The following is a 12,001-nucleotide window of genomic DNA, read 5'->3' as shown; positions in this document are numbered from 1 at the left end:
CCAACTACACAACGCCTCAACCTTTTTGGGGTCCATAGCAATGCCCACAGGAGAAATAATGTGTCCCAAGAATTCGATAGACGACTGAAAAAAGAAACATTTTTCTAATTTACCATAAAGTTTAATGTTCCCGAAGACGCTGAAGCACTTGACGCACCTGCTGAAGATGTTGCTCTTTAGATTTTGAATAAATCAAAATGTCGTCCAAATATATGACAACAAACTTATCCAACATGTCTCGAAAGATATCGTTCATTAAATGTTGAAATACAGCAGGAGCGTTGGTCAAACCAAATGGCATAACGGTGTACTCGAAATGACCATAACGAGTGCCAAAAGCCGTCTTCCACTCGCCTCCCTTACGCATCCGAACCAAATTGTAAGCTCCACGTAAGTCAAGTTTCGTGAAAATTGTAGCTTCCCGTAACCGCTCCAACAATTCAGAGATGAGCGGTAAAGGATAGCTATTTCTCACAGTGATAGCATTTAAGCGTCTATAGTCACAACAAAGACGAAGTTCTCCCGACTTCTTCTTGACAAAGAGAACGGGTGCTGAAAGAGGGGATGACGAAGGTCGAATAAATCCCCGAGCTAGATTTTTATTCAAAAATTCTCGAAGTGCAACTAGTTCAGGCTCAGACAAAGAATACAACCTCCCCTTTGGTAATGGAGCGTCCGGTATCAAATCCACGGGACAGTCATAAACACGATGTGGTGGTAATTGATCTGCCTCCTGTTCACTGAAAACATCGGGGAAATCCGACAGCTCTGAAGGAATCGAGGCAGCAGAAGCGACAATATGTTGGCCTGCGCAGACATGTCTCAGGTGGTCCACACATTGCAGGCTTGGAAAAGAAACAGCGTTCTGCGCCCAAGCCACCAACGGATCGTGTAGACGCAGCCAGGATACTCCGAGCACCAAAGGAAGATGGAGGTTCGAAGTGATATAAAAACTTATCGCCTCCTCATGATCCCCAATACGCATACGCAGTGGTTGGGTGGCAAAGCGAATAGGTCCCGACTTGAGTTCGCGCCCATCTACGGTTTCCACCTGCATGGGGGATTCACAGGCACTAAAGGAACTTTGAAATGTTTTACGAAATCATAATCCATAAAGCTAGTCGTAGCCCCTGAATCCACCAGTGCCACGGCAGGGATTCCCTCCTTCCGAGATTGCAAGAATATGCGAGTGTCCAAAAGTAAATGTCGAGGAGGGCCAGAATTAACTTCAGCAATTTGAGATGAAAGTGAATACTGTGCCCGACCTAGGGTTTCCTGAGGTCGGGCCTACCCGCTTCCCGACGGACCAGCAATGGGTTTTGATACAGGTCCACGAGTCCCCTTCCGAGTGCAGGAATTTGCAAAATGTCCCGAACCCCCGCAATAAAGGCACAAACCTTCCTGAAATCTTCTCGATCGTTCCTGAACTGTTAAACGAGGGCGGAGTGCGCCTATCTCCATCGGCTCCTCTGCTGGAATTCTGGATTGGAAAACCCTCATAGACGGGGTGCGTGAACGAGGAAACACAGGTGGCTCTGCAATGGTCCGTTTACACCCACGATGTTGTAGGCGAGCTTCAATACGTAAGCATTGAGTAATCAATGTGTCCAAAGTTGAAGCACGCTCTGCATGAATTAGTTCATCCTTGATAATGTCGGACAAACCCTCTTGGAATGCTGCCATGTGAGCTGGTTCATTCCAGGTGGAGTCCATACACAACAAGCGAAATTCTGCAACGTATTCTTGCAATGAGTGTTTACCTTGAATAATATCCCTCAATTTTCTGTCCACAGTTTGAGATTTAATTGGATTCTCAAACATAACGTTCATCTGTTGAATAAACCCTGGAAATCGTCCAGTAATGGACTATCTTGTACTAATAAGGGAGTAGCCCATTTGGCAGCCTGCCCGGTTAACAAACTAATAATAAAGCCAATTTTAACTCGATCGGTTGGAAAATCCTCCGGCCTCACAGAAAATACAATTGGCACTGACCCAAAAATGTTGAAAACATGTCCGTTTGCCCAGAAAATTTATCTGGCATAGCTATCGGAATTTTTCTCACAGGGGGTGCAGGGGGAACCCAGCTGCAGCTGAAACAGTTTGAGAATTGGCAACGAACGATAATAATTGTGTTACCTGATTTTGAAGGGATACGTTGCTCTGGAGTAATTGATTTATTTGCATCTGTTGCTGCTCCACCAATTGTTGCATTTGAGTTGAATCCATCGTTGCAAAGATGGTCTGTTAGGTCCGGAACAAAAATGTTATGTCCCACCTTCTAAAATAAACAGTTAAGGCTGAAAGCAGCAGTCCTTGTAAAGAAAGGCAGCAAACAGGAAAATGTTATGTCCCACCTTTTAAAGTAAACAGATAAGGCTGAAAGCCACAGTCCTTGTAAAGAAAGGCAGCAAACAGGAATTTTCACAGATAGCTCCAATAAGTAAAAGTTCCAATGAACTAAATCCAAGACTCAACAAGATTCTTCAGATCAAAATCCTTCACAAAATAATTCCAATAAGTAGAAGTTCCAACGAATTAAATCCAAATCCCAACAAGATATTTCAGATCAAAATCCTCCAAACTGTGCTCTTCAGTTCTACTTGCAAATAGACACTTTGTTCCGGACAAAGTGCAAAGTCATATCTCTCCCTTTATAGAGTAACTAATTAGTCTAATTGCTGGTCTGCTCTCCTACTGTATCCTCGTTGGTTCCTCCTTGTCAGGAGACGTCTTGTCCTGACATCTACCCAGCAATCATCCAAATTATCATCTTCTTCACCTGAAGATAACATTTGTTCCTCATTATCACCCGTTCCCGGCTGACCACCTAATTGAAGGGTGGAGGAGTTTGAAGGTTCAAGCCGATCTTGCAAATCAAATGCATTCATCTCCTCCTCATCGTTAGAACTTGCTGATTCATATAAGTCCTCCTCGCTGGAGCTGTCATTCAAAAACCTGTAGCAGATGCCGGAATCACAACATATATATATATATATATATATATATATATATATATATATATATATATATATATATATATATATATATATATATATATATATATATATATATATATAAAATTTATATTTATATTTATATTTATATTTATATTATTATTTATATTATTATTTATATTTATATTATTTATATTTATATTTATATTTTATTTATATTATTTTCAGGAGTGAGTGTGTGTGTCTGTGACTGTGTCTGTGTCTATGTCTGTGTCTGTGTGTGAGAGAAAGAGAGCGCATATATGTATATTTTAGGTATGGGTATGGGTACATATTCACTCTGCTGAACACTTAATTCCCACAGCACTGTCTCATTTCTGATCTTTTTTTTTATCTTCTCATCTTTCCTACTATCTTCTGCTATTGGTTTCTTATGATTTATCAATTGTTGTTTGTAAATTATGATTAATGATTGTAACTATGTTTATGACCTATTACTTGCTGTTTATATGTACACTGTAAACTTATGCACCAGAGACAAATTCCTTGTGTGCCCAATCACATTTGGCCAATAAAAAATTATCTCCTCTCCTCTCCTCTCCTCTCCCCTCCCCTCCCCTCCCTTCCCATTCTATTCTATTCCATTCCATTCATACTGTAAGATACAAAAATACAAAAGCAAAAAGATAGGGGAGGGAAGGGGGAAGGGGAAAGTCGGGGGAGAAAAGGCATTGACTTTCGACTCCTTTTGGTGCAGTAAAATAAAATAGTAACATCAAACTCAACTTTTCACTTTTATATAGTAGTGTAAACTAGTCATTTCTATAACAACAAATCTATCTAATCAGTAAAACCCAAAATCAATGTTTTTCCCCCCACCTCAAGCACAAAGTCCAGAAGCGGCTTCCAAGTAGAAACAAAAGTAGTTGTATTTTTGTTTTTAATCAAAGCAGCCAGTTTGGTCATCTCTGCTAACTCCCTCAACCTCTGCAGCCATTCATCCATTGTGGGAATCAAAGTGTCCTTCCAGCTGCAGACATTTCATTACTGATGATGTTACTTAGTTGGGTAATGAAATGTCTGCAAGAAAACAAGCAAGCTCAGAGAGTATGAAGAACCCCTCACACTGTAGTGTATAATGAGTACTTCACTCATGATAGTACTTTTTTCACTTTTCATTAAAAAAAAAGGATAAAATCATTTAGGGAGGCAATTAAACAAAAGCTACTGTTTTCCTCATTTATTCCTTTCTGAGCTCAGGAGTCTTCTATATTCATCTGCTGTTGGGGGGCGCCAGTTACACTACCTAACCATAACATCACCACCTTTACTATATCAAAGGAAGACTTCACTAAAGAAGACTTCCTTGATATTTCAACCGTTCCCATAGTTCAGGAAACTGTTTTTTTTTTATGCAGAGGAAGAAACACAGTACAAAATGCCATTTGGATTTGGAGACCCACTTGTAAAAATCTTCAACAACCTTTCCTTTTGGATTTCCGGTTTGTCGGCTTCGCGAGCGGCAGGGATTTGCGAAGCTGCGTGATCCCTGCCCGCTAGCCGTTTTTGGGGCTCCGACCCAGACGGGTACGGAGCTAGGCTGCCCTGCAGGGGCAGCTGAAGGTGGGGGGATCTGGAGAAGGGTTTGGGGTGTTGCAGACCCCCTTCCCGGCCGGCAGAACCCCTTTTCCCAGGACAGTGCAGCGGTGGTCCGTAATGGCCGCCACAAAGAAGCTGGCAGCCGGGTAAGAATGCGCAGGAGGAAGTGGAGAAAGTGCTTGAGAGGAGAAAGTTTTTCTTGGTTCCTAGGACTCTAAGACATATTTAACAAAATTCCTGAAAAGTATGACTTTCTGAATGATACCTTCGAGAAGAGGAAAAAGCGGCAGTTTAATGGTGCTGAAAGGATAGCTTACCCTCTTTTTTACGGAATAAAAAGTGAACATTAAGAAACCTATTTTTTTAGGTGAAAACTGGCTCTAAGCGGTGAGTGGGAAAAGAGACGACTTAAAAAAATATATTTGTATGCTAAGACCTTGTTGGAGGAGATGCCTTAAGGATTGAAAGACTAAAATATATTGTAATAAGACTTTAAAAAACAGATTTGGACTTTCTTTTTCTCTAATTGATACTACCCCAGGAGGAGAGAGTGGGAACTCTGTCTTGGTTTGGACTGACTGAGAACTTTGGGATTGTCTTATTTTTCCTTTGGAATATTCTGGCTGTTGTAAGAGAAAAGAAAAGAAAAGATTTATAATGGCTTCTTCTATCGAGGAACTGAGAAAAGATTATGAGCAAGCAAAACAAAATGGTAAAGCTGGTGTGAAAGAAGCCTTCCTTTTTTTAGAAATGGCGCTTATTAATTATCAACAAACATTGCAACAGATGAAGACAACAGAAAAAGAACAAAGAGAGGAAGCCATCTTTAATAAATCTCAGAACTCGACCAAGAGGGAAGGAAGAGGAAAAAGAAGAGAAATAAAGGACTTAAGATTTAAAAAAAACATTTAAGAAAGGGAAAAACAAGGTGCAAAATCAATATAAGGATGGTAAACAAAAGGGAAGAGGAATGCGACAGAGAAGGGAAGCCAGTAAGGCAGAGGCTAGAAGAAGCGGGGTTAGAAAGGTTTGTTGGGGGAAGAAAGAAAGGGAAAAGGTGGAGAAAAGCTACAAAGTTTTGAAATTAAATGAGAGAAAAAGAAATTTTTTTAGGGATAAAGGATAAGTATAATTTCTTCAAAGAGATTTTGCAAGGTACATAAGATGATATTGTAGTATTGTATCAGAAATAGAAAATTTAAATGGCTTGAGAGTTGATAAGAGATTAAAATGTTGGAATGTTAATAATGATTGGTTTGAAAATATAATATGAGGGAGATTTAGAATATTAAACTTTAATTAAAGAGTTTATTAAGATTATGTATTGATGTTATTATAAAACTTTCATTATAGTATTTTGTTTTTAATATTTAAATCTATTGCTTAACTATGTATTTAATTGTTTTAGATGTATTATTCAGTTAGAATGTACCAAGCAAAATCGGATTGGGTATTTTAAAGATTAATTTGATTAATTTAGTGGGGAGATAGAAAGGCATCATACTCTGATTAGTGATTTCAGGAGAAATTTCTTTCTTTTTAAAAGGAATGAGACAAAGGTATAATAGAGAATGGACAAAAGATATAAATATAATGACTCAAATTAAGATGATTAATTAAGATAGAATTAAGAAGAGTGAAATATGTGGAGAAGTTAATATAGAAGACTTAGAATGGTAAATAAAATAAGTAATGATATGTAAGATGAGCCTGAATATAATTGAAGTCCATGAAAAGAGAGATACCTGGGTCCAAGTTACTTTCCAAAAAGATCTTTTTTATGTTTTGTGTGTTGTGTGATTATGTTGTTGTTTTTTTGGGGGGGGGGGAAAATTAATAAAACCTTGTAGAAATATAGAATGAGAATAATGGTAACTAAGTCAGAAAGAAGTAGATGAAATAATAATAATAAAATTGAATAAGAGTAAAGAGAAATAAAGGGAAATTGGATAAGAGGTTTTTGGTATGTTTATATGGAAATGGTTTAAAACAGAATTATAGTTTATCTGACTTGTTAAATTTATAATGGAAAAAGGTTTAAACATGTAATGGATAATGATGACTTGTGTGTTTTGAAAATCAATAAAACTTGTTTTTTTTAAAAAAAAAACCTTTACTTTTGATCATATCTTAATGAATGGTGACAAAGAGATACCAGATGTATACAGAAGAACAACATACGTCCATATGTCATTCAAACAATTAAGAATGTTATTTACCTTCTGTGCTGCATGGTAAGAATACTATAGCAGAAAAAGAGCACTAGTTATCTTCCAGTCCTCTATTCTTCCAATTGCAGAAGAGAAGGGCATATTCCAATATTACTAAGACACTTGACTAATTTCCTATTGCTAAATAACCAAATTATTCAACTGTGTAAGGCATGGTTTTGTTCATATTGGTTAGGAATACATGATGAACACAACATGGTCCTAAAAGAGGATTTTCAAAAAGAAAAAGTTGGGAAGGAGGAGTTCTAATGAAGCAATGTCCAATCCTTAATATTCACACATCCACATATTGTATATTTTTTTCTTGATAATTTGGCTTACATCAATGAAAAAACATCCCAAAAAGTGCTTTGTTAGAATAAAAGATACTCACATTGTTCAATTTTAATACCTTCTCAGTAAATGAAATTTCATAAGAAAATTTTGTGTGGAAATACAAAACCAGAATCTTTTATTAATACTTCAAAATAAACCTTGTTAGCACAATATAATAAAATATATCCAAAAATGCTTTAACAAAACTATGAACTTCGATATATGTGTTTTATTAGTGAAATGATAAAATGCTTTGGAATTAAATTTTACAATTTTGCTTTGCTTTATCTAAACAGTATTTGAGCATGTAACAAGGAAAAATAACTTTAAAAATAGCAATCTAGAAAGAGAGACAGAGACAGACAGAGAAGAAAGAAAGAAAGAAAGAAAGAAAGAAAGAAAGAAAGAAAGAAAGAAAGAAAGAAAGAAAGAAAGAAAGAAAGAAAGAAAGAAAGAAAGAAAGAAAGAAAGAAAGAAAGAAAGAAAGAAAGAAAGACCAGTATCAATGAACTGGAGAAGCGTTTAAATCAGATAATCAAAATCTTTAATGTTACTTTATACATAGTAGTTTATGCCCCTTCTCTGTCTGTCTTACTTTCTCACATAACAACTGCGGGAAACAGATTTAATCTGGTGGGGTTTAATTCAGATTTTCATTCATTCACATACCCGGGTAAAATCAGACATTCCTTTCTTGGAACTTAAATTCATTATTCCATGCCCTGCACTCTGGAAAGATGAAGGACAGACCTTGACTTTCTTCTGTATGACATATTTTCAGATATTTCAAGAATGTTTCTATATTTTACATTCTAAACACGAAAACATGGAGGGGGTAGCAATAATAATGCAAAATGCAATAAATTACAAAGTGAAACCTGAAAAAGAAGTAAATGCATAGGGTTGACAATTGTAGCCTATTCCAGTAGGTTTTGCTTTATCCGTCCATCTTACAAGTCTAAAGTCTTGAAATATTATTTCAATCATCATTCATTATTGCTGTATAAACCACCCTTTGTAGATAAACATCTGAAAGAAACTTAGAGAAAATAAAGTACATTTTGTGTAGAGTGTACAGATTTTGTGTACAGATAATACTTGTCCACGCATATCCTTGGGCAATTGTTTCAGGATAGCAATAATGCATTAGCAATGGAATTAACTGAGTATTTATTTCCAATCATATCTTTTGAAAGAGGAGCCATGTATCGTGTAACTTAATGAGAGTCGTAGGGTTTTTTCAGACAAATGGCTCCTAGCATTACCATAAACACCGCTGTTCTTTCTTTTCTTTCTTAACATGTTTCCTCTGTGAAGAAAAATAATGGGGACAGTGCAGAGAAAAGACAAGAGGATGACAAACAGAAAAAGCCTCTGCCTTAAAAGTAATCTGCACTTTGGTCTTCTGATCTTTGATTGGAAAAGCTGACTCTGTATCACAGCCTTTCCTTCCCAGCCCAAGGACTGCAACCAGCCACAAGTGAAAATGTCATACCTAATCAAGCTAATCCTCCCTTGAGGGATGATTGAATAAGAATATCATTTTTAAAGTAGACATTGGAGAGAGACTCATACTTTGAAAAAACAAGTAGGCAGCAGGCAGGAAAAAGAAACCAGATAGGATGAGACTATCAGTTCCTTCCAGATAGAAAGTTCAAATGAATTCCTCCTTGCCTGTAAAACATAGTTATAACATATTATGGATTATGGGGCTTGCACTCCAGATTCATAATTCCTAAGCATATCCTGCATATGTCATGCAGTATATAGAGTAAATCTAAGTGGGATTCATTGTGCTATCTGCAATAATGTTTAATGGCTAGTGGAACACAAATTAAATGAGATAGGCTAGGGAGTTAGACTTTGCTTTCCGTAAATAGAGATTGTGATTGATCTATGACAAACTCTTAGAATTCAAAGTATGGCTATCAGAAACAGTTGATAATGGAATAAGTGCCATCATGATTTCACCTGCAGTAGTATAGAGCAGGGCTGTCAAACTCATGGACCGCAAGTTGGATGTGTCATGTGCTGCCCATGCCCAGTTTAGCGAAATGGGGAAAAGTCCCAATATGTCACATGCCGATGCGAGTTTGACACCTCTGATATAAAGGATATGTTTTTTCATTAGAAGTAGGGAGACAAAGATTCTAGACCATTCTCAGCCAAAGAAAGTGTTAAGTTTGGGGAATAATGGAGACCAGACATCTGACCAGTGACTTCAACTCTTTAATAACAGTAAATAGTACAGAACAGAGCAAGGCTATGGGCAGCAGCAACCCTTTTATAGGGTTGGCTGCTACCCTATTATCCAATAATAAGTGCATTAAGTACAAACTAATAACCAATAAGAAGTGTCCTAAGTTTGGCCAATCAGGGGCTTGTTATGAACCAATCCCTGTTCGTTGTTTAAGGACCAATCAAATGTGCAGGCTTCCAAAACCTGCTTTGCACTTAGGCTTAGCTATTTTTATTCATTCACAACAGAAAGTAATTCTGGGACTTTGGGCTGGCAAAATCCTCTATCCCTCTTTTCAAGACCAGTTTATCTCAAAGAATTACTCTGTGAGGAAAGATTGGGGGAATGAGTGCTATGAATACTATTTTGAGCTCCTGAAAGAAAAAGTGAGTTGTACATACATACATACATACATACATACATACATACATACATATACATACATACAATGTCTGCCTGGGAAGTTCTCATTAACCTTCCATAGTCTTGTCTCTCTCTCTCTCTCTCACAAACACACACACACACACACACACACACACACACACACACACTTTTCCCCTTTCAGAGAAAAATAGATTGAAAGAAAAAGAAAATGGTAAGAATAGGAGAATACTGGTATGAAAATGCTTGAGATAGCTAATAATTGCTTCAGAATTTTGTATTACAATTCAAGTAGAAAAGTTCATTCTTTTTGCTGCTAATGCAGTCCCTTTTATAATCTATTACCAAGTTGGGTCCCCCCCTGTTAAATAGCAACCCTAAAACAATTGAATTATTATCCACTATTGACTTAAATATACAAATTGTCATCTATAATACATAATAATGTATTAGTAGTAAAATAAATATCTTACTCCAAAATGTCACTCTGTTACAAGAAAAGAGCACAAATGTTTCCCATATTTGCCATTCAGATCAAAGGATACAAATGCATACTTGCTCCAGGATATTTCAAGGATATCTACAATTACTGGTAGTACAAATTCAAAGATGTTCACCCAGTATTATAATTAATCAGCAATACATTGAGGAGTAAAATAAATTTAAAAAATAAGATACTTGCTATGTGGATCCACTAATTTCTCACACCTAAGACTAGTAAAGATTCTCATTTTAAACAAGGCAGAATATCTGGTGGGGGGAAAATGACAAGAACTTGCTTTAAAGAAATTTTAAACATCAATAGAAAAAAATCATATAAAATGTATGCATCACATGTTGAGCAGCCAATATCCATATATATAAGAGATGACCAGGCTGAGCCCAAGGAAGAGGTCAAATATGTCACCAGTTATGAGTCCCTTCATGCCCACAAGAGATCTAAGTCGAGCCCACCTTGAATTGCATTGACTCTTATCTACCACCAATTTGTTGGACTGTTGGTAGTTCAGATTCTTGTAGAGTTTAAGGTTGCAATAAATCTTTATAACATTTGAACTGACTGGATCTTTTGATTTTCCTGGCACTTAGCAATAATTTTATAAAATAATACATGTGTTAAACCTCATATCTGTTTGTCTAAAAAATGATTAATCTAATTGTTCTGTAACTAACTCCCAAATTCATTGATGATAAGGGAAAATTGGAAAAGGTTGCCTTTCCTAAAAGGCTTTTTAGATGGTTGTCTAAATTTGCTACTTTCTTAGCAAGCCTTTGGTTTCAGGAAAGAGAAATATTTCAATCCTAGGCTCACATGTAATATCTCTTCTATAGAAAATTACACACCAGAAATGACTGGAAAAATTGTTAATGTTTTAGTCAAATGTGCAAATATACTTTTATGAGTTATGTGGGCATAATCATTCAGTGTGTCAGTATAATATATAGCAGAGACTTTCTCTCTTTCATGTTGACATTAATTTTGATGACTAATTTGAACAATCATTTGTTAACTAGCAAAAAATGACCTGTTTTTCACCAAGTTATACAGAGATTAATGAACAAACTCTTATTTTTTTCTAGGTCAAATTTATTTAATGCTGTTTCAGATCTGCAATTAATACATGAATTACATGTTTGTACCCATACATATGTATGTGTATCAAGCACATATGCATACACACCCAGAAAGTCAAACAAGTTTTATATTGTTGTTAATGCAATAATCTTTTTTTGCCACCAGAGTAAATCTAAACAGTTTTCGTATCAATGATAAGATTATGTTAGATTTTAGTAGAAGCCACTCTGCAAAGTTTCCAGCAAATGCCTAGGGCATACTTGAATATATCTAGTCACGTGGAACCCTTGGTGCTAGCCAGATTATAAACTTAACAGCAAATATCATCACTAGCCACTGTCAAAATGGATGCCCATTTCTCCAAGAATTCTTATTTCTAATAGTATGTAGATATACCCACATACCGTTAGCCTTGTGGGTTAGTCTAAAAGCACATCAGAAGTATTGGTTATAACTTTATTATAAGATTATCTTAAAATTTTGCAAGTCTGAATGTGTATTTCTCCCACAAGATACAACCAAGATTCTAGGGAAGGTTCCTTCTGAGATGTTTGCCACAGTGATAAGCTGCCACTTGCCTTGCTGTGATCTTTCCCACCTCCCAAAGTCATTTCTTCATATCATTATACATACCTGTCTTTAGCATTTATGGAATTATCTCCTTCCTTTTCTTGCCCCTATGAGTATTATTCAGTATGATGAC

This window comes from Notechis scutatus, chromosome 4 (assembly GCF_049901735.1).
Source record: "Notechis scutatus isolate UNSWTSFEM ecotype Mainland chromosome 4, rNotScu1.2, whole genome shotgun sequence".
Classification (NCBI taxonomy): domain Eukaryota; kingdom Metazoa; phylum Chordata; class Lepidosauria; order Squamata; family Elapidae; genus Notechis; species Notechis scutatus.
This window is presented reverse-complemented; position numbering follows the sequence as displayed.